Source organism: Tenrec ecaudatus, chromosome 4 (genome assembly GCF_050624435.1).
Source record: "Tenrec ecaudatus isolate mTenEca1 chromosome 4, mTenEca1.hap1, whole genome shotgun sequence".
Lineage (NCBI taxonomy): Eukaryota > Metazoa > Chordata > Mammalia > Afrosoricida > Tenrecidae > Tenrec > Tenrec ecaudatus.
In genome coordinates, this window is record NC_134533.1 from 146,768,472 (window position 1) to 146,791,112 (window position 22,641).

At 50.3% G+C, this 22,641-nt stretch overlaps 1 long non-coding RNA gene across 1 annotated transcript; it reads left to right on the forward strand.

Annotated features, from left to right (window-relative positions):
- The first annotated feature begins 10,794 nt into the window (after nucleotides 1–10,794).
- On the forward strand, nucleotides 10,795–18,639 carry LOC142445246 (uncharacterized). Its single transcript, XR_012784001.1, has 3 exons — nucleotides 10,795–10,922; nucleotides 15,521–15,683; nucleotides 16,521–18,639. It is a non-coding gene; the product is annotated as an uncharacterized LOC142445246 (long non-coding RNA).
- Nucleotides 18,640–22,641: the final 4,002 nt, after the last annotated feature.

The following is a 22,641-nucleotide window of genomic DNA, read 5'->3' on the forward strand; positions in this document are numbered from 1 at the left end:
GTTCAGAGAAGCACCCCTCCCACCCACCCCCAACCCTGCCTGCTCTGGGCCCCGGAGAGCCTCGCTAAGGGTGAATGAGATTGGCTTTCTCCGTGTCTTCTACATCCTTTGCTGCTTGTATTTCGCCCACCCCTTTTTGATATCATTTCAAATAACCTCAGTGAGAGAGACAGAAGAAGACGGTATCCCAAGGAGCGGTTTCATCCTCAGACAAAGCTGGTGAGGTTATTTCTGAGTCGATAAGGAAGCCAAAAGTCTTGAGAGCCTGGCAATTTCCTGGTGGCGAACCCCAGGGGGTCACAACCTTCCCTTGCAGGAGGCTGAGCGCCCCCTGGGCACCCTTCCCAGGAGCTGATTTGACACCTCCTCCCTCACTTGGTGCTGCTTGAGAAGGGTGTGTGTGTGTGTGTGTGTGTGTGTGTGTGTGTGTGTGTGAGATAGTGGGCCGGCCTCCTGGAGGCTGGGGTCACACTTGTGACTGGTGCACTTTTGTCAGTGGGCACACTGGGCCAACAGCCCCGGCTACAGGAACGCCTTCAAAGGAAGGGCAGTGATCCTGCGCTCACTTTGTGGAGGCAGCCTCAAAAGCCAACTTGGAGTTTTATTTAGCTCTTACTGGTTACCAGGAACTGCAGGAAAGAACATTCCCTTCTGGGGGCGAGCGTTCAGGCCCCCGCCTGGCCAGTGTGTGCGGCTGTGTCCTCAGAAGTCCCTCCGAGGCCCACCAGGAAAGGAGCTGTCCTGAGAGACCTGGCCTCCTGGGATGCTCATAACTGGACAGCAAGACTCTCGCCATTGCTGCCTCCAGAGCTTCCGGGAGGCAGGAGAAGAGAGACCTGGATGGCAGAGGGACCAGGAGGGAAAGTGAAACAGTCCGCCTGCCTGATTACCCTGTGGCTGCTTGGCTGGGAACTGGGCAGAGAAATCCTGCTGGGGAGCTAGATGCCAGGTGTGTGTGGGGGAGGCCCCTCCCTGAGGTGGCCACATTCCAGGAGAGGGGAATGACAGGCATGCCTCAGAAGTGTAAGGGCCCCAGAAGTGTAAGGGCCCAACAGGTGTGTGCCACTGAATGGCTGACAGGCTGAGGGCGCTCACTGCTCACCATGCCTGAACTTCCTGTAAACCGCAGGCTCCCCTGCAGAGCTGCTGTGAATCCGGATGCCCAGGCTTCTCCCAGACCCCTGAAAGTCAGCTCTTTGGAGACAGGAGCGGCAGTCAGGTATTTGGTATTGGTCAAGCTTCCCAGGTAATTAAGTGGCAGCCCAGGTGGAGTCCCGGTGTTTTAAAGAGCTATCTGATGCATCAGGACTCATTCAGCCAAATAGGAGGCCCTTCCTGAGTGATTCACCCTTGCACCTTCTCCCCAGAGGCCCTGCCACCTCCCCAGTCTCTCCAGGTCCCTGTCATTCCTCTGAACCATTGCACTCTCACCATGAGATGGCCACCTCCCTGGGGCCTGTGTCCCTCACGCACACAGCCATCCATTCGCAGGTACTTGCTTTGCCTGCAAACTGCGCGGTCTGCTCCCTTGGGGCAGGGCTGTTAGACTTGCCCTTATCCCCTCAATTACTGGACCCCACTTTCGGCCCACACTATCCACCCAGTGGTTTCTAAGAGGCCCGGTGGCCTGGTGGTTAAAGAGCTTGCTTCAGAACCGAAAGGACTGTGGTTCCAGCCCACTAGAGACACGAGGCCGCTCACCTCCGTCAAGACGTACAGCCTTTGCAACCTCAAGGAGCCATTCCACTCCCTCCTCTAAGGGTGCCAGGCACGGAGTCGGCTCGGTGGAAGCAGGTTTGGTCTTGGCTGAAGTGTTTTCGGGACAGCTTACACTCTAGTGCATGCCAACATTTCAAGCAATCTTGATGAGCCAGCCAAATGAGTGGCTTTATTGGGGATCAGTGATTGTGGCCCTGCAGGCAGACAGGGTCGGCGATGGACAGCAGAAGGGAGGAATGACTGACTGACTGCAGGAAGAATGGCCAAGAAATGCCTGACTGACTGTAGGACGAATGGCCAAGAAATGCCTCTGGGACTGTCTCCCAGGAACTCAGTGTGACCAACATAACCCAACTGTCATGTCCTCCAGCCTGCAGCGAACAGCCTCAAAGCCACGACAGTTCAGGGGGGTGGCAGAGGGGTGTTCCCTAATTACAACACAGTGCAAATATTTACGGCAGTTCCTTATACTTGAGCATGGTCAATTGAACACTCACATTTTTATCTAATCTCTCCCCTTCACCCACACACAAAATCCCATCTGAGAAGTTGGTCCCTCAGGTGCCTTGAAGGAGGAAGAGAAACAGGAATTTTTGTTTGTGCATGCAATAGGGTGGCTCTTTATTTATTTCCATTTTTACCAAAAGATTTCAGGAGTCAGGGTTGCTCCTGTTGTCCATGCTGAGATGGGTCCATGGATGTGAAACAGATTCTTGGCCGAGGGGCGGTGAGGCCTGTGAAAGAGAAGGAGGGGCGCATGGCAGGAACCTTTGGCCTGCCATCAGGCTTGACAGCGTTCTGTGGGAGCAAAAGGCGCTTTGGGACAAAGACTGCCTAGTGGAGTCCCGTGAAGAGTGGGGCACGTTGGGTGTGCCCTGCACCATCCTCTTGCTCAGCACCCGAAAGAAGAGTGTGAACTCATTCTGAAAGCAGAGTGGATCTTGTAGCAACCAGCCAACCAATGCAGGTTGACCACGCAGGCCACCGCAGGGCGGTCCTTTCTCAGAGGAGAGCTTGGCCTTGAAGTGGCCCTCTCCCCCACTTCACACCTGTGGTCCAAGAGAGCCACAGCTGGTGTGTGTGCTCCTGTGGCCCCCACCCCTGAGGCCACGGGTGCACTGTTCTCCTCCTCACTAGGCAGAGGAACCTGGCAGGGATGTGCTTAGCTCTTTCCTTCCATCCACTTCCCATCAATAAGGAAGGCTTTAGCCTTGTCTGTCTCCTCGCAAACAGCCGAGCTGGACATCCAGCTGAGCCCAACTCTTCCTGGCTCCAGGCATGTCCGAGTAGAACTGTGCTTCATAAGTTTGCAACTGCTGGGATTTCAGTTGGTCGCCAGGTCTTTCTTCCAAGGCACCACTGGTAGACTAGCTCCTCCACACTTTCAGCTGGCAGCAGAGTGTGTTAACCATTTGTACCAATCAGCTCCTGTTGCTGGGTGCCATCCAGTCGGCTCTGATCATAGCGACCCAATGTACAAGAGAACGAATCGCTGCCTGGTCCTGGGTCCTGCACCAGCTTCGCAATACTCTACCCCACAGTCACCAGCAGACTATGTGAAAAGATGAAGGGCTACCTGAGAACTGGCAAACTGGCAGGTGCAGCTTGCGTGACCTAGGGCTAAAGCATGAAAAGACCTTTGATAACCTGTAAGCCATCACCAAATGGAAACCCTGAGCAAAAGAGGAATGGGCGGTGAAGAAAGCAAGTAAAATTGTCCTTTGGATGAAACGGAGCTCAACCTATGTCCCACTAAAAGACGGTCAGGGTCAATGATGCCAGGAGACCATGTTCACCTATCAGATTGGCAGCGATCACCTCGTTGGATTCCGCCATGGTGTGTTGGCGAGGGCGTGGGGAATGTGAATTGGGAAAGCCGTGTGGAGGACAGGCTGGCAGCCTCTCGCTAAGTCACAATTCCCACGGCTTCTGAAAGGGGGTGGAGTGTCACAGTGAGAAAGCACAAACCGGAGCCAGAACACCTTGGTCGGAATGCCAGCACTGTGAGTCTTTGAAGGTCTCTGGGCCTTTGTTTTCTCATCTGGAAGATGGGATGAAAGTAGTCCTCACCTCCTGGGAGGATGGGAAGACTGAAATACACCCACTATGGCGGACCACTTAACAGCGGCTCTTAGAAAATGCTATGGAAATATTAACTGCCATTATTATTAATTAAGCCAGCAATTGTAGGGTTCGGGATTTGGCTTAGAGATATGCAAGCCCGTGTGCTAAGTGAGTGCACAGTGTGATTCATCGCAGCATCAGGGCCGCTGAGAAGATGGGATCCCCTCCAAATGGACCCTGTGAAGGACAAGTCCCTGATGGCCCCATCACTGATGGCCCCGTAGCGCCGCGTCCTACTCAGATAAAAGCACCGTGACACAGCAGGTGGAGAACCCACAGACCCGCCTCCACAGAGCTGAAACTCAGAAATCACTGGGGAAAAGGTGTGTGTTTGTTTCCCTTAAATACATTTAGCACACACATTGGTCCAGAAACCGCTAACACATACAAAAAGAAAGAAAACGTTCACGCAGCAGGCTGAGGCCTACTTACGGCTTTATGGACCCCGCCTGGCAGAGCACGCGGGGCTTGTGTTGTCCTCAGGACCCCTGCAGCAGACTCCAGGAGTCAAACCTGCAGCCCAGCCCCCACCTTTCCAAGATCCATGCAAATTCCGCTACACACTCTCCCCATGTCGTCGTCCGTGTTGTTGTCCTGGGGTGCCGTTGAGTCTGTCCCAGCTCATAGCAGCCCTACATACAACAGAACAAGACGTTGCCCAGTCCTTGGCCATTCTTACAATGGTGGTTACGTTGGAGCCTACTGTTGCAGCAAACGCATCAAGCCATCTTGTCGAGGGCCGGCCTCGTTTCCACCGCCCCTCTACCAAGGATGATGTCTTCTCCCAGGTACTGATCTCCCCTGATAACTTGTCCAAAGTAGGCGAGACAAGTCTCACCATCTAAGGAGCATTCCGGCTGTACTTCTTCCATGACAGACTTGTTTGTGCTTCTGGCGGTCCACGGTACCTTGAATATTGCACTCCTGGACCAGATTTAAATGCAGCGATTCTTCTTCAGTTGTGAGCCCATGAGTATATTTATTCTGCACCCCCAGCATTGCACTATGTCCTGAAGGACACACAGCACTGAGCCCCGACTGCCTCTAAAGGAGGGAGCCTGGATGCTGTGTGACAGGAGGGGGAGAGGGGATCTTCCCTCTATTTGAATGCAAGAATTTAAAGGCTCTCTGGCTATTCTGTGGTCTCTGAATGGCATAAAGGGCTTGTGCTCCACTCCTAACCTAAAGGTTGATGGCTTGAACCTACCCAGCGGTATCCCAAAGAAAGTCCTGGTGATCGGTTTCCATGAAGATTGCCACCAAGCCCGGCCCAGGAAGCAGTCCTACCCTGTAACACAAGGGGTTGCCATGGGTCGGAATGGGCCCAGACAGCAGCAGGTGTTTTGTTTGTTTATGCATACTTTACTCACTCAAAAAATAAACACATTCTATTTAATTCCTCCCCAGGCAGCCGGGCCCTGCTGAAGCCCGAACCATCATCCGCTGGCTGCCAGTCACGGTGGCAGGCTGCCCGGGAACCAGGGCTCTGGGGTGGGGACCCATGGGATGGGAGCTACATTTCTGACTCACCACGTAGCCCTGAGCACCTTGAGGTCTCCTCCCTAGAAAAGTGGCGAGAATGTGAGTGACTCAGTAGGGAGCGCTTGCTGGGCCCCCCAGCCTCCTCCTGCACACATTCCCGGAGAAGAGCAGGAGAGAGCCGCTCCTCCAGTCTCTTGCTTGCTCTTCCCAGCAGAGATGCGATAGCAAAGCATCGGGCCCAAATGTGGGCGGCAGGTCTGAGACCGAGGGTCACGATGGAGGGCAGGGTGCATCACTGCCCCTGTGCTTTTCTAAGACTGCAGCTCTGTTTTGTTTTTTAAAAAACCGTTTTATTAGCACTTCATCCACACGTCATACAAGTCAATGATTCAATCATATCAAGAAACGTTACACAAGTGTCACCACATTCAATTCTAGAACTTGCGGTTCTCAGCCCGCCCTCACCCACAAGGCCTAGAAAACCCTCTTGGGGAGAAAGATGTGGCAGACACGCTGCTTCCACAGAGATGTACAGCCTCGGCAATCCTAAGGGACAATTCTCCTCTGTCCCATAGGGCCCCTGTGAGCCAGAACTGGCTCGATGTCAGTACACAGAATCTTCGCAGGACCAGATCACTGGGTCTGCTCGTGACGTTTGAGTGCCGAATTTTAGAATTGTAGCCAAATGCATACACCTTGCTCCATCAATGCAAGAGGCAGGTGGGCAGACTGCTGGTCCAGAGTGGGATGGCCCGGAGGGCCCACCTGGCCTTTCCCACAAGAGAACCCCAGCCACTCAGGAGGGTGCGATACAGGTATCCGAGAGGGGGCTGGTGTGCTCCCCTCCCCAGCTGAGTACCAGGATGACGACCCACCACCCACAACCAGCAGAGCCTGGACATTAACTCTGTGCAGAGAAGGCGTGGAGCTCCAGACCTAGGGTAACTGAGGACAGAGGGATGCTGGATCAGAAAGAACAACCCCACCCCAACAGGAGGATTAAGTGAGAGCCGCAGCACCCCCAGCCTCCCACCACCACCACTTCCACTCAGGCTCACAGTGACCCCACCCACGGGGACGTTTGCAAGTGTCATCTTGCACTCCCCAACAAAGCCCTGGGTCCTCGCATGCCCCTCCAACCCCAGTGAAGCAAATCTCTTCTGGTGCCTAAGGGGGGGGTCCAGTGAGATTTTTTTTTTCAGACGCCTCTTGAAATACCAACAGATATGTGGGCTCCTGGGTCATTATATATATATATATATATATATATATATCATGAAAAGGCTAGCAGGAAACCAGGCAAGGCCAGCTCTGTGGACACAGAAGAACATGTAAATGACAGTGGTTCCCAGCTGCCAAGAGATGGGAAAGAGTCCCATTAAACTGAGACAAGATGTTATTTTTAAAGACAGGGAATTTAAAATAAATAAGTAAGTAAACTCTTAGAAATTAAAAGTGTGATTCTAAACAAATGTATAAATGTGCTTGATACAATGGAAGGATGGATGGATGGATTGTGATAAGAGCTATATGAGTTTCCAATAAAATGATTAAAAACATTTTTAAGTGTGATTCTAAAATGAAAGCATCATATTTATTGGTAAGATTTGGGGATGAAAAAAATCACCCAGAGAAAAGACTACCGAGAGTAAGGGCAGGTGAGGAGATGAGAGGTGCCAGCAGAAGGCCTCGGGTGAAGGAAAGTACACAGAAAGAGCAAGGGAGGAAAACACATGCAAAAGCATTTCCAGACTCTCCCCAGAGCCGGGAGACATGCGCCGCGTGCCTGCAGGGCCCAGGAGTGTGAAGGGGAGCAGGCCCAGCCTAAGATAGGCAGCACTGGAGTCGCAGGAGGCCTGGAACAGAGAAAGGCCTCTAGGAGGTAGAAACCGGGTCATCCCTACAGAGACCAGGAGGCCTGGTGGCGCAGTGAGTTATGCACTGGGCTGCCAAACCCAAAATTAGAAGTTTGAATCTTCTCCGCTTCCCATGAAGCATCACAGCCCTGAACACTCTGAGGAGCGGTTCAACTCTGTTCTGTGGGGTTGCTAGGAGTTGGACTTGACTCGACGGAAGTGAGTTTGAGTCTTTGAGATGCAGAAACAGGCATTACACCAGCCTCTGATTTCCCAAGGGCCATGGTACTCACTGGAAGACCGTGGAGCGAAGGCTGCATCTCCTTGCCATCAAGTCCACTCTGACTCAGAGTGACCCTTAGGTCACGGTAGAACCGCCACAAGGAGTTTCAAAACTGTTCATCTTTATGGGAGAAGAAAACCTGCTCTCTCCCCCGCCCCCGAGGAGCTGCTGGTGGTTTCGAACTACTGACCTTTTGGTTAGCAGCCCAATGAGTCACCACAACGCCGCTAGTGTGCCAGTGCCTTCCTAAGCAGGAGTTCCTACTCTCAAATTCCACATTCAGCCAAATTATAGATGAGCAAGTCAATCCTCTTTTTTAAAAAGATGCTCCTCATTCATCCTTTCTCAAGGAGTTCCTGCAAGGAATAAACCGAGAAAAAAATAACAGGAAACCTAGGAATTGGGCCCCTAACCTAGGGGAGGTAGCCCAAGTGTATGTGCCCTGGACCAAATCCGGGGCAGGAACCTGCTCAGCTTGGCCAAGGGGAGCCAGGAGGCCAGCTGCCTGGAGCAGCGAGAGCAAGGTCAGGCAGGATGCGGAAGTGCGGACGGTGAGGGTGACGGAGAGGGCACTCTGTGCCACTGACACCATTAGAAGGATTCCGGAGGGGGAGCAGCCGGATGACTGATCTCACTGCATTTTTTAACAGATTCACACCAGCTCTTCACCGATACAAAGTGTGGGGCCAGGCTGGAAGCCCAAGAGAGAGAGAGAGAGAGAGAGAGAGAGAAAGAGAGAGAGAGAGAGAGAGAGAGGATCAGAGGCCAGTGACCCCGGCTGGGGGCAGTAGCATTCAAGGGGGTGGGAAGGGATTGTCTCTGAATATATTTTGACGAGAGCGTCCACAGGACTTGTTGAGACACTTGGTCACTGAAGGTGGCTGTCAGAGGAGCTGGGTTTGGTAAATGGAGGCGGGTAAACTCAGGAATGCATCTCATATTTACCGTGTTCCAATTGGGATGAATCTTGAAGTGTCAGCTATGTAGGGAGTTGGAGATGCGCAGCTGGAATTTCAGGAATTTCAGTGCAATCGTTCCCCCTCCTCCCCTAGGAACTAGCGTCACGTGTATATTCCCGTGGAGCCAGCTGATGGCGGCCCCACGTGCGCAGAGCACACCTTCTCCACGGGCTTCCGAGCTGTGGCCTTTGGGAAGCAGATCAGAACCATCCACGCCACCCAGGGACTCCTGTCACCATTAAAAGCTATCCCTGAGTGTGCGTGCGGGGGAATGGTCCTCTCAGATCCCTGACTGCAGCTGCATCTGCTTCCACTAGCTGTCCAGAGCTTTCTTGGAACTGCCCTACAATCTAAGACGCTTTCTCCTAACCCGCCTTACTCCTTTCTCTCCTCCCCAAGGGTGGGTGGGGACAGGCTCCTCCAGCCTCTTCCAGCTTCTTCAGCTCCCTTCCCAATGCTTTCCCCAAAATCTTTTGCAAATTTCCTTCCGTCTTAGAGACTGCTTCCTAAAGGATGTGTATATATATATATAATACATATATATTATGAATATATAATCAGTCAGTGTTCTATATTGATTTCCCAAAAGAACCTAAAAAAAAAAGCACGTTTCACTAGCCATGTAGGTAAGCGTGCCCTTTTCATTCTTTTTTTAAAAATCGCTTTTTAATTAGGGGCTCATACAACTCTTATCACAATCCATACACACATCAATTGTGTAAAGCACATCTGTACATTCATTGCCCTCATCATTCTCAAAACATTTGCTCTCCACCCAAGCCCCTGGCATCAGGTCCCCATTTAACCCCTCCCTCCTCCCTCCTGAGCGCGTACCCTTTTCTGCAACAATCTTTGGGAAATACATTTTTTTCTTTTAGGGGGGAAATACAATTTTACCATCCCATGCATAGAACTCAGGGCAGGCTTCTTTGGCAGACAAGCTGAGCCCACACACTGTTTAGTGTGGGCTGCAGTCTGGCCCCGCCGGCAGCATGCCTCAGGCACTCGGCCCACCTAATCACAGCGAGGACTCAAGGGGAACATTCAGGAACATTCTTGCATGAGCAAGATCCCAGAGTGACTGGAGGCTCCTAAGGTAGACAGATGTGGCCCACTGCCTCGGGCCCCTCTCCTCTGGTAGCTTCCCTAAGGGCTGGTCAGGAGGTTTACGGCTGGGCACGGGGAATAGCTCAGGCTGCTGGCATGCAGGGCTGATGGCTTCGGGACTGTGGGAACCACCACAAGGCATTTCCAGGCAGATGGGGGCTTTAGGGAATTACTTATGATTCATGCCAGTCTGCGGGGTGTGTCTGCACCACAGAGAAGGAAAACATAACACTGGAAATCGTTTCTAACCAGAATCACTCCTTCCCCGTCTCCCTCTGTCACTCACAAGCCCACTTGTCACTCACTGGGGTCCAGAGAAGGGACAGCTACATCTACCCGGACAGGTCCGGGAGGTTCTCTTTTTGACAGTGCTGCTCCCAATGGAGAGGCGTCCGTGGAAAAGGTGAGCTATGGAGAGGTGGGCCAGGAAGACGAGATACTAGAAAGTGCCGCGTGGAAGAAGACGCAAGCCCAGTACAGCAAGCTGTGGGTGATGTGGGTCCTGCGTTTAAATGCTGCCTCCACCACCTTGCCAATGGGCCTCCACTGAGCCCTAAAGCAGGGGTGGGAATCCCGGCCCTGCCTTCCTGCCGGCATTGAAAAGGGGGTCATCGGTTTGAGAGTCCATAATTCCCTGAAGTGTACAGACCAATGTGTGCTGCCATGCCATCTCTTATTTTAAAAGACCTTTATGAAACGCAAATGACTGTGACATGCTCACTGCTTCAACAGCCAAGGAATACCGATAAACACAAAGATCATAAAGTAACTGTGAATCCCAGTGAAAAGAGTGGCTAGTGTCTCCTGCCTGCTCCTGCAAGCAGACCGTTAAGTTCTCGGCTACTATCCCAAGCTCAATCAGACCTCCCCAGAGGTACATTAGAAGAAAGGCCTGGCGATCTGCCTTTGGAAGATACCAACCATGAAAACCCTCTGGAGGGCAAATCTACCCTGAAACACAGGGCTGAGTCGGAATCACCTCCATGGCCACCGGTTTTAATCTACTTCTAATCCGTCCACACTTGATAGAGGGCTTTGTAATCTCTTTGCTGTCTCTCCCAGCAGTATGCTGTGAATCTCTCACTCTCTCGGGAAGCAAGCTTCCAGAACACATTTTTCAGGTTCCAGGGCAGCACAATGTTGTCGGGGGTGGGGGTGGGGGGGTGGGGGGGTGGTGTCCAGCCCTGAATACACGGCCAGTACCACTGATTGCTCCTTTTGCCTCAGGTTCCAGTGTAGCCCAGCATAACACTGCTCTTGATCTGGTCTTTACTTTCCAAAACTTGATATTTTGTTCACCATGGTTTGTTTTTTTTTAAAGATTGCATTAAATATTGTTTATTTTGATGAGGGAGATGTGGGGAACTCCCTTACATGCTGCGTCCAAGGCAAGTAAGTACCTGACTCCCTTGCCCATGGATAGTCTGTCCTTTATGCCACCAATTACGGGGAGCCTAAGGGGGGGTGCCGATTTTTTTCTCATGTTCTCATCTACTTCCCAAACCCAGAGCTGCGCCTGGCATTTGGTTCTCATAGCTGCCGAGTCGATTGCGATTCATGGCTGCCTCGTGTGTTACAGGGCAGGATAAAACTCCACAGAGTTTTCAGGACGCTAATCTTGATGGAAGTGGGTCACCAGGCATTCCATAAATATGTGTTGAATGCGTCAAGGAGTGAGTGGAGTGGTGAAGGAAGGTAGTGCTGCATGGATCGGGTTTTGTGGCTAATCCTTGTGCTCAGCCCATGAGGCAAGAGCGAGTGTGAGTGGTGTTGGCGGAGGCGGCAGCCTTAGAAGTCTCGGTGGACAGGGTGCATACCTGCCCTGGGTCCACTGCACAGAGTTCGGGACAGCTCCCTGAGGGACCACACATATCTCCTGAATGCAGGTCCTGCCCAGGCCCAACTAACCTTCCTTAGGAGACCTCTACCAATTCTGGAGGGAGTCATCCCGACTCTGGCCTGGACCTGGCCCAGCCAGCTGGACCCAAACCCTGCCACGTCCCGCTGTGAACGTGGCTCAGCGCAGGGGCGCACACACCCAGCCCGAGAGCGTTCCCCATGGAGGCTGACTCAGGAGCGCACTTGGAGCCTGGGCTGCAGGCCTGCTGGCCTCCGGGCCACTTCTGCTGCACCAGGGCTCAGTGCTCACAGTCTGGAGCTGCATCTCCACAGCAACGGCAACAACAGTGACGTCACTAGGGTTGGTGTCCGTCAGTGTCCAAACTCATGAGAGATCACCTCACCTCCTCGTGGACCTCCACCCCTACCAGACCACGTAGAATCCTTAGCAATACTTATTACCAATTTAATAATCGGATAATACGTGGTCCTCTACATTGCTTAACTCTGATCTGTTCTTTTTTTTATATATCTTTTCAATGATATGATTAGCAACCACAAAATGGTATCGTAAAATCTCTCTACGTTGCATGGCAATATTATCAGTAACGAAGGGAAGCTTAATTATTTTCTCCTTTTAAATTTCCACTTCTTTCTCATAAACGTTATTGATAAAGGTTCACAAATAATAATTACCACAAATATTATAGCTAGAACCCCAGAAATATTGGCATAATCCAGAACTATAAAAACACAGTCCTCAACTCAAGCGACGATGCACGAAACCCCGGCTCCTCTGCAGCTGGCAGTGATGACCTCTGTGACTGGAGCTCTTTGAAGGTTCACAAAGTCAATAGCACAGAGTTTCAGCTTTGTAGGTGCCCATACAGCCACACAGGAGCCACGGTGGCATCACTGGTTATGTACTGGGTTGCTAACCTCAAGGTCAGAAGTTCAAAACCACCAGGAAAAAGATGAAGCTTTCTACTCTCATAAAGAGCTCTAGTCTCATAATAATTATTTATAAACTATCAAGGGACCAGGGGTGGGATTGGGGAGGGAGGGGGATGGGGGAAAAAAAGGGAAACCGAGCTGATTCCAGGAACCCAAGTGGAAGGTGAATTATGAGAGTGACGAGTGCAACGAATGTATAAGGGTGCTTTGCTCATTTGATGTATGCACAGATTGTGATAAGAGCCTTATGAGCCCCAATAAAAAGATTAAAAAAAAAAAAGAAAGAAAATGATTAGGGCAAAGAATGTACGGATGTGCTTTATACAATTGATGTATGTATATGTATATGTATGGATTGTGATAAGAGTTGTATGAGCCCCTAATAAAATGTAAAAAAATAAAAAAATAAAAAATAAATTTAAAAAAAGAGCTCTAGTCTCAGAAACACGCGGGGGCAGTTCTAGCCTGCCCTATAGGGCTGCTTTAAGTAGGAATCGACTCCACAGTCGTTGAGTTGGATTTTGTTTTTTATATAGACACAGGTAAGCTGGGCTTACTAAAAAAAAGAGTTATTATAACTAACTACAAGGATATTTTAATTTTTTTAAAAAAGTTCTTCTGCTGAAACACTACACAGAAATTTTACCAAGACTCATTTTGGTGTGTCCCCCCTTTGACAGTGCACACCCTGATGCAGTCCACACCCTCCACCCCCTCCTAGTGACACCACCGGGCAACAAGGGATTTTTCCAACCCTAACCAACATGTGGAATTTTAAAATACCAAGACCAGAATCCAAGAGAGGAAATTCTAAAAATACGAAAGAAGTCAGGGCAGTAGAGGGGGGTGTTTATTTTCCATGGACAACCTCATCTTCAGCTTCCCTCTCCCTGCCCCTGGAGGCTAGGGGAGGGGTGCAGATTCCGATGTCAGCCCCACAAAGCTAAAGGAAAGCCACCTTCCGGTGTTTACCGAGGAACAATGCCAGGGGGGCCCTTGCAAGGCCTGCTCCTTTCCTCTCCACTCAAGCACTTAGGCCCCAGTGCATTCCTGGAGGGAGGGCCCCACGAGGAATTTCTGGATGTAAATAGTGCAGACCCATCCCACAGGGACATTTGGGGCTCTAGGCCATTGTGGTCTTCATCCTCCTGGGCTCTGCTCAGGTCCAACTGACCAGCATTCCAGGGGAGGATTTCTCCAGGCCTTGCTATCTGCCCGCAAATTCCAAACTCATTGCTATCCTGTGGACTCACAGCGACCTTACAGGGCAGAGTAGAACTGGCCCAGTGAGTAACTGCCCCTGTGGGTTTCTAGACAGCCCTGTCTGCCCCCCGAGAGGGGCCAACCTTAGGGTCTGCTTCCAGTGCACCTAGAGGCTGGTGTGGAGAGGGGCAGACACTACCGCCCTCCCAGCTACTGGTCTGAACTCTGTGCCAGAAGAGAGGAATTTGGTTTCCTCATTCTCAAACACCCTTGCCAGAGGTACAGGGGGTGGAGCTTGTGCAAGCCCCCAACCCCTGGCCTGACAAAAGAGTTGGGGTCTGTCGCGTGGCAGAGTGGTGGCCTCTCCTGGAACTGCTGCCTGGCATTGTCCAACGGGAGGTGAATGAACTTGAGCGCCCAGGGCGCGTTGCGAACACGCTGTTCACATCGCAGTGCCTGCTGGAATGCGGGCAGGGGACAAGCCAAAGGCCACATTCCTCCGGACTTGGCCAGAGTGGAGCCCGGGCTCCACCCCTCCTGGGCGCCGCACCCAGACCCTCCCCTGCCTGGACTGAGCTGGTGCAGATAGCCCCTGGGGCGCGGGGTCCTGGAAGGCAAGGCGGCACCCCTGCACCTCTCGCTGGCTTGCGTTCAGGGCCCACCTCCCCAGTGTGTGGATCATCTCCTCTGCACACTTGAACTCCAGCGAGCCTTTTTTTGCTTTGGTTCCCCCAGCCCTGCTCAACTGTACTTCTTGTGTTTTCGCAGACAATCAGGTCAAGTGAAAACCTTCAATGCTTCCCCAGAGGAATCTCAAGCCCAAGACCCCCTCCACTGCAGCCTTCCCATCCTGGACCCGGGGAGTGGCCCATGCCTTGAGTCTCTCTTATGCCCAGGCACCCCAGCCTCCTTTGTGGCTGGTCCCCCTCACAGGCTAGGGCCATCCCTCTGTGGGAATCTGCCACCGCTGGGGGACACCTCCTGCACAGAGGCCCCTTCAGGAACTGAGACCCAGGTGCCAGTGGGCCGCAGGCCTCCCTCTGGCAGAGTCACGCAGTGGCTGCAGAGAAATGCAGTCTGTGGCCCACTGCAAGTGCCCCTGGGGAAAGCGCCCTTCGCAGTACTTCAGCTCCCTGTCACTTGTGGGAGTTAAAGGCCTTTATTTCCAAGAAAAATGGAAAATACTGAGCTGGGGGTCCCCACATGGTCTAGAAGTCACTCAATCCTATAAGCCAATCCTCCCTCTCAGCTGATTGGAGCCCCACTGAGTAAGCAAACTTACTTTCACCCAGGAGGCCTAGACTGCCCTGCTAAGCCACTTCCGTGCCCACAGGGGGTGCTGCCTTCCCCGCAGCTGAGGGGAGCTGGCACCTCATTTGGTCAGATCCTCCATCTCCAAATCGGGCAGTGCTGGGCGAGCCCATTTCCCCAGCTCACTGTAGCCTCACGGTGTTTTTGCATAGAGATATTTACATGTTTACCAGCCCACAGAGCACCATGTGGGGAGCGACACCGGGGTGCAGTAAGCAGTGGTAAGGGACTCCATCCATTGCACATTGCCAGGAAATGGGGAAGCTGAGTGAGCCCAACTCTCATTGGCCGATGCCTCAGCTTCGGGAAAGGGTGGGGAGTCTGAGTTTGATCAAAGGGAGGGTTTGATGGCCCAGTGACCTTGCCATCATCAACATTGTAGGAGGTTTCTTAACAACTGCTGAGGAATACAGTGAGTCCCCTTCCTACCTGGCAGGGGCGTTGCCCACAGGTCTGCAGATAGGCAGGCCCAGAGTGCCAATGTGGCAAGTTGCCAGGCAGCCCGGGTTAAGGTTGCAGCACCGACGAGGACGAGATTGTTCTCGATGTAATTCATCCGAGGACTCTCTCTCCGTGGGTGGCGTGGGATGCTGCTGCTGAAGGCAGACACAAGAAATTCCCCATGACAGGGCTATTCATTTTACAAACATTTACTGACTCCACATCTGTCCTGCCCCCAACAGACCCACCCCTGGAGGAGGCAGAAAGCCAAACTGGCCATTGTAGTGCAAGCTGATGAGTGACAACAGAGAAGCAGGTCCAGGCTGCCGGAACAAAGACAGGGACTGCCTGCTGGAGCAGCCTGGGGCTCCGCGGGGGCAGCAAGGGCCTTCTGGGAAGAGCTGGGTAAGAGGGAGGCTCTGCCAGCCACAGAGCACATGAATTCTCAACTGGACTCAAGGGTCTTCTTTAGCGCACTCATGCTGCTGTGCCCACCTTGAAACCTTGTGTTCTTAAGTTACTTTCTGAAGATGAATGGGATTGTGACTTCCCACGGGGTCTGAGCAGGAATCTGGTTTCAGGGATGACTTTGTTCCAGAAACTCTGCTGCTTCCTCACGGAGGTCCTTTAAGCCAGGGCCCTCGTCACTGATGGGTTAAGTACCATCTCACTTTCTCCAGTCCCAATGTGTCTGTGTGTACAGCACAACTGGGCTGGGCCAGGGTGGGGTAGGGTGGGGCTCCAGCCCTGAAGTCCCGGAGATCCAGACCCACCTACTGTCCACTCTCCAGAGCACTTAGGTGGGGGCCAACCGCCTCTGGTCCCACTTTATCCTTGTGCTTAAGACAAATAGAAGATCCCCTGGCTCCATTTAAAAAAAGAATTGGTTTCATACATCCCTTGCAAAACTGGCTCTATATAGTGATAATTCTGAAGGCTTGAGTTGTGTAAGGGGTGTCTAGAGCCATGATAGAGGAGCCCTGTTGGTGTAGTGGCTACGTGTTCTACTGGTAACGTAAGCTCAGCAGTTCAAAGCCCCAGCTCCTCCACAGAGAAAGATGAAGGCTTCTACTCCTGAAACAGAAACTGTGGAAACTCACTGAGCAGTTGTACCCTATCCTACAGGGTTGCTGTGAGTCACAACTGACGCAATGACAGGGAGGTTTTATTGTTTTTGGTTTTTTTGGAAAGCCATGTTAAGGGTCATCTGATTGTTGTTGTTGTTCTCAATATGCCCATTAGGAATGGATTCTCTCTTGGTCAAGATGTGGACAAACCGAAGATTTTTCATCCCCTGCCCCTGAAAGGAAGCAATAGCGGATGGGACTTGGAGGGAGGGTCCTCCCCGGTGCAGGACAATCGCACAGTGAACCTGGCGCAGGCCCTGCGGAGTCCCACGAAGGTGCCACTCTAGCAAGCAGCACAGGGTACCACACAACAGGCGGCGATGCCCCTCGTCCTCCTCCCCTTGCCCTTACAGGGACTGGACGTCCATGGAGCCAAGCAAACACAAAGAGGCACCACCTGGTCTAAAATACCTCTGCTGGAATCGGAACCAAAGCCAAGTCATGGTCCCAGTGTCTGGCAACTGAGTCCTGTCAGCAAACATCTTGATAAAACCCAACATCTTAGGCCTTTGGTGCAAAGTAAATGGAAAGAGTTGGAAGACAGAGATGCTGACCTGTCGTTGTCGTGATGTACACCGAGTAATGGCCTCAACAGCCCAGCACCCCTCAGATGCCAGATGCCTGTGGTCCCGTCACTACCTCGGCTGTGCCCAGAGGACGGCAGGACTCCTCGTCAGGATCATGGACATTATTTCAAAATGTCTTCACAGGTTTTGAATGCGGGAGACTGACATCTCGTCAGACCCGCTTAAACTGTCTGTGTTAATGTCTTAGTGAGACGAAAATGCGTAGCAGGTGTGGAAACGGCAGCGTTGTCACCTTTCTGTCCTTTGCTTGACCAGGATCTGTTCATATGACCTTTAATCCTGTGTTTCCTCACAGACTGCTTGTCGGTTTGGCAAAGATTTTGTTAGGGAAATGATGTGATAGGCTACAGAAACCCAGCTCACCATGGATGCTTAAGTCTACGAATCAAGAAATCCTGATAGAGCCGGGTTGAATTTCAGACGGATTTCATTTCAGTTTTTACTCTGCCATCTGTCTCCGACCTCCTGTGCTTCCTTGTGCCAGTTTGCCAGGAGAGGGCCTGAAGACCCTGTGTGCTGTGGACTTTGGTAAGGTGGAGTAAGCCCCGGAGTTTGGGGGGCACTTTGGACTCCCCAGGCTATCCGGTGTTCCTGGTTATTTGTGGGAGCCAGCCGGCAAGGCCTGTGTCCAAGCATGGGGAAACAGCGGCCCCTGGTGGCTTAGACATTCTGTGCACGGAAACGTCAGCATCTCTCCTACTTGAACAGCTACTAAAATCCAGAGTTCTACCTGTAAAATCCAGCGTTGTGGCATATACTTGTACAGACAGGGTACAAATCCTCTCTGCCTAGGGATGTCAACGGCCTTGCCCTGGAGAGAGTGCATTGGAAAGTGGATTAATTGCAGGTGTCATTAGGCTAAAATGTAACACCTTATCATTTTTTAATTAAAAGATCATTTTATTGGTGGCCCTTATAACAATCCATACAACAATTGTATCAAGAATATTTGTACAGGTGGAGGGGAGGGGATAAAAAAAAAAGAATATTTGTACATATGTTGCCATCATTATTTTATAGACATTTACTTTCTATTGAGCCCTTGGTATCAGCTCCTCATTTTTCCCTTCCTCTCCCTGGCAGCCCTCGTGACCCCTTGATAAATTATAAATTATTATTATTTTCATATCTTACACTGACTGCTGTGCTGTCTCCCATCCTCCATGGTTTCTGTTGTTCGTCCCCCTGCAGGTGTGTGCGTGTGTGTGTGTGTGTGTGTTTACGTTTGGGTCATTGCGATGGGTTCCCAGTTTCTCCACAATTCACCCCGCCCTCCTTCCCCCTACCTTCCTGGTATCCCTACTCCCATTCTGTTCCTGGGTTTCCTGGGAACACCTTATCGCCTCGTCTCCCATTTGATACACTTCACATCTGTTCTCTTTTAATATTTTCTGCTTTCTTTTCTATTGAGGTTTTTCTCTGTTGTATTTTGCTATTGTTTTCTTGTGTGTGTGTTTTTCTGTGTATGAAATCCAGGAGAGGTAAATCGATAGACAGTGGCTGGATTAATGGTTTCTTGGGGGTATGGCAAGGGAGGTTGGGGGGAAATGGGGAGCTGAAAATAATAAGTACAAGAAAGAAGAAAATTTTCTAAAACCGAGTGTGTTGATGATTGCACAATTCCTTTTAATATGATTGAACTATTAAACTGTATGTTATATGAATTATATGTCAATAAAGCTGTTCAAAAAAGAAAAGAAGTAGCGGATTCAAATGTAGGCGCTTTGTAATGTGCTTGGGCTGGCACGACCCAGATGAAGGCAGTACGAAGTGTGCGGGGAGCTCTCTTCCATTATGTCAATTCCACATTAGCAATCTCTGAGTGTTCCCCACTTTCTCATCGTCACCCACAGAAGGGAGTGCTGACCTGGCCTGGTTTGATGCTGGAGAAAGAGTTTAGGGATGATGAGCCAGAAGAGGTACACAAGACATGTCATCCTTATGTGACCTTTAGTCCGTTAATAATCCAGATGGAATTCATATAATTTGCCCTAAATCTCTAACTTAAAACTTGGCAGTTCAAAGCCACCTAGCAGCATTGTGGAAAATGACCTGGTAAATCTGCTTCCATAAACTTTTCAGCCAAGAAAGCCCTCGGAGTCTTCAAGCAGAATCACTTCAACAGAAACAAGGGAGAAGACTTGGAGGTCCAGAAAAAAGTAGGCAGTAGAAACTTCTGACAAGACAGCAGACTAGGCAGACACTGCTCAGACCCTGTTGTACAAAAAGACCTGAAAATCAAATTTAAAAAATTCAGACGATAATATTGGAACTCTGAGCTGCAGAGGAAAGAATAGGGAAGTGGATTAAATACTGACTAGGAGAAGAAACAGAACAAAAGCAGCTTACGAGGAGACAGCTGGGGCAGGTGGGTTGTCAGCTGGCTGTAAGGTGGCTGCTTGAACGTTTGCAAGCGGCGTTGGATGGGAAAACACGCAGACAGTCCTGGGCGTTTGTCCTTGGACAGCGTAAGTGGTTCAGCTGACAACCAGAAAGCTGTGGTCCTCCCTCTGGTCCCACATCCTTGTCATGACCAGAGCATGGCCCACTCCCCGCCCCAGTCCCCTCCCTCTCCCCCTCCTGAGGCCGGTGACCCCACCAGCCACACCTTGCAGTCCTTGCTCTGCCTGAGGCCGGGGGCGTGCCCTCACAGATTGACAGGGTGCTGGGTGCACGCTGTCTCATCAGATCAGCAGAACACACAGTGCCAGCTGGGCACGTGACCATGTGAAAGCTCCTTCCAGAACCAGCTGCCCTGCACCCAGGACCTCCCTGTGCCCCAAAGAACTCTTTCCTGATCAGGTACCCTGATTCCAGACACCTTCTAGACTGGCACGACCCAATGTCACATCCGTTCCCCTGCTCCTCTTGCTTGGCCCTCAAGTCTGGTAGAGGGTGCCAGCCTGCACAGGCTGCCCACGCCCCACATTGTCCTCCTCCTTGTCCCAACACAGGCTTCTTCTCTCTTTGTGTCTTCTTCCTTTCTTTCCCTTGAAAGATTTTACTTTCATTTGTCCTGTTTCTCTGTTCTCTTTTCCTCCTATATTTCTCTTTACTATTTTGTTTTCTCCTCCCACCTTTTTTCTTTGTGATTTTTCTTTCTTTTTCTCTTCTTTTTATTGTCCTTTATTTTCTCTTTCTAGGCATTGTATTCTCTCACTGCTATTTTGCTTATCTTTATGATTTCTTTTTTCTATTATTTGTTTCATTCTTTTCTTGTCCCAATTTGCAGGACAAGGAACTGTGCCCACACGGCAAACCTCATTTTTACCTCTTGCAACCACTGCATCTACTGAGTGAGGGGCATTACTTGGTCCTATGTCATTTAATCAATGGTCGGCAGCTGCCAAACCTACCCTCAACTGCACGGCACAGTGAACAGAGAAGTGCTGCCACCCCCCTTATTCACTTTCCGTCACACCCACCAGAAGACAAGTGACGAGTGTCTAAGAACACACCATCATACACTCACCAATTACACATCAATACCACAGTGTCTCAAAGAAAACGCACAGTTTCAGTTCACACAGACACACCAGGCAGTGACTCAAAAAAGTGAACAAAATATAGGACCAAAAAGCCATTCTGAGGAAGAAATGGTCTTGTCACTACCTGGTAATCAATCCAAAAGAATGATATTTAGTTACTTCAAATGAGTTGTGAGAAGCCTTCAGACAAAACCAAGTGAAACACAGAAAAAATTAGCCAGCTTTAGGAAAACACTATAAAAACAAACTGACGAGATAAGTCAAACTTTCCAAAACCAGAGACAAGGAAAGAATTCTGAGAGCAGCTCAGGAAAATAAAAAAGTTACCTACAAATGATAGCAAATATGACTGAGCTCTGATTTCTTGACAGAGAAAATGCAGGCCAAAAAAATTAATGAGACCGCATATATAAAACTCTGAAAGAAAAAAAAATTGTCCAACCAAGATTTATATACCCAGCAAAATCATCCCTCAAACACAGTGGAAAAATGAAGACCTTTCCAGGTAAATGAATTAAAGGGGCTTCTTTGGGCAGAAAACCCACAATGGCAGAAAACAACCAAAGAAGATTGTACATGACCTCAGCACCCAGCAGACACCCCAGTTACAGATAGAGATATCTAAAGGAAAGCGAACAGACAAGGCTGGAAATAGGAAGTCAGAGATATCAGTATCTAAACTAAGTTAATCACCAAGTAAAAAGAGGGAATCAATAGGGTAGTTACAGAACTTCCAAATGGAGCAGAAGTCAAGTAGTTCTCAAGAGAGAACAAACACTTTGAAACTTGGGCACAAGTAAAAACGAATATATACATGATCAAAATGAAAAGTGGAAAGTCATAAAGATTAGTAACTACTAAACCATCTGCTTGCTGAGTAAACTGTCTGAGAAATTAGACTCGACGAAGACTGAGGCATCAGGATCGGAGGACGGCTTGTTAACAGCCTGTGACGTGAAGATGACACAACCTTGCTGATGAAGATCAACTCAATATAAAGAAGCAAAAATCATCGCAACTGGACCAACAAGCAACCTTATGACAAACGGAGAAAGGGTTGAAGTTGTTAGGGATTTCATTTTCCTTATATCCACTATCACCACTCATGGAGGCAACAGTCAAGAAACCAAACAATGTATGAGAGTCAGAAACTGTGTTGCACTTGACCTCTTTACAGTGTGAAAGGGCGAGGGTGTCGTTTTGAAGACCCAGGCGTGCCTTACTCATAGCATGGCGTTTCCCATGCATGTGAACGCTGGACAGTGAACAGGAAGAACTGATGCGTTATGGACTATGAGAAGAACAAGCCAATCTGTCTGGGATAAGTGTAACCAGAATGCTCCTTAGAAGCAAGGAGAAGACATTGTCTCACATATTTCGGACATCTCAAGAGAGACCGGTCCCTGGAAAAGAACGCAATGTTTGGTAAAGTAGAGGATCAGCAAAGAAGGCCTATGACGAGACGGGTTGCCACAATGATTGTAAGGAGATCACAGTATCTAACCAGGCTTCTTTCTGTTGTACACAGGGGCGCCGTGAGTCGGAACTGATTCAATAGCACCTAACGACAACAACGACAGCAGCAGCAACAGAGAAAATGAAAGAAAACCCACAAACAAAATGAAACAGCGCAGAAATGATGTGGATTAAAGAAACTAACAGCAGCACCCAAAAACAAACAAACCACACAGAGCAAAAGGACAGCAATAAGCTCATACTCATCATGAATGCTACTGAACGCTAACGAATTAAATGTACTAGACAAGTGATAGAGAATAGCCAAATAAGAAAACAGCAGCAGCAAGCAGAACTGCCCTGGGGACCTTGAAGTAGGCACCAGACCAGTGACTGAAGGCAGCATTCCACCTCAATCCTGCCAGGCCTCACAGAATGGCTCCTGCAGGGTCCTGCCCGCTGCTCGCTCTGCCAGTCAGGCCCTCCACTTGCAGCTCCCGTGGGTGTCTTTTAGAGAAAGAGGCCTGCAGGCAGATGGGAGCATAGAGCACAGGCTGCAGATCAGCGACCACAGGGGTAGCTTTACTACCTTACTCACTTCACCTGACCAACCGACTGTCAACCCCCCAGCAGGCAACACCTCCAACTCAGGTCCTTTTTAATTCGTCTATTGTAAAGCATATAACTTATCCTCCAGCTTCAACAT